Genomic DNA, 1,129 nt, shown 5'->3' with positions numbered 1-1,129 from the left:
CGTTGTACCTTAACCTAACCTACGTTGTACCTTAACCTAACCTACGTTGTACCTTAACCTAACCTACGTTGTACCTTAACCTAACCTACGTTGTACCTTAACCTAACCTACGTTGTACCTTAACCTAACCTACGTTGTACCTTAACCTAACCTACGTTGTACCTTAACCTAACCTACGTTGTACCTTAACCTAACCCTACGTTGTGCCTTAACCTAACCTACGTTGTGCCTTAACCTAACCTACGTTGTGCCTTAACCTAACCTACGTTGTGCCTTAACCTAACCTACGTTGTGCCTTAACCTAACCTACGTTGTGCCTTAACCTAACCTACGTTGTGCCTTAACCTAACCTATGTTGTGCCTTAACCTAACCTATGTTGTGCCTTAACCTAACCTATGTTGTGCCTTAACCTAACCTATGTTGTGCCTTAACCTAACCTATGTTGTGCCTTAACCTAACCTATGTTGTGCCTTAACCTAACCTATGTTGTGCCTTAACCTAACCTATGTTGTGCCTTAACCTAACCTATGTTGTGCCTTAACCTAACCTATGTTGTGCCTTAACCTAACCTATGTTGTGCCTTAACCTAACCTATGTTGTGCCTTAACCTAACCTACGTTTGTGCCTTAACCTAACCTACGTTGTGCCTTAACCTAACCTACGTTGTGCCTTAACCTAACCTACGTTGTGCCTTAACCTAACCTACGTTGTGCCTTAACCTAACCTACGTTGTGCCTTAACCTAACCTACGTTGTGCCTTAACCTAACCTACGTTGTGCCTTAACCTAACCTACGTTGTGCCTTAACCTAACCTACGTTGTGCCTTAACCTAACCTACGTTTGTGCCTTAACCTAACCTACGTTGTGCCTTAACCTAACCTACGTTGTGCCTTAACCTAACCTATGTTGTGCCTTAACCTAACCTATGTTGTGCCTTAACCTAACCTATGTTGTGCCTTAACCTAACCTATGTTGTTGCCTTAACCTAACCTATGTTGTGCCTTAACCTAACCTATGTTGTGCCTTAACCTAACCTATGTTGTGCCTTAACCTAACCTATGTTGTGCCTTAACCTAACCTATGTTGTGCCTTAACCTAACCTATGTTGTGCCTTAACCTAACCTATGT

The sequence above is a fragment of the Schistocerca serialis genome, unplaced genomic scaffold (genome assembly GCF_023864345.2).
Source record: "Schistocerca serialis cubense isolate TAMUIC-IGC-003099 unplaced genomic scaffold, iqSchSeri2.2 HiC_scaffold_322, whole genome shotgun sequence".
Taxonomy (NCBI): Eukaryota; Metazoa; Arthropoda; class Insecta; order Orthoptera; family Acrididae; genus Schistocerca; species Schistocerca serialis.
The sequence above is the reverse complement of the archived record's forward strand: the minus strand, read 5'-3'. Positions refer to the sequence as shown.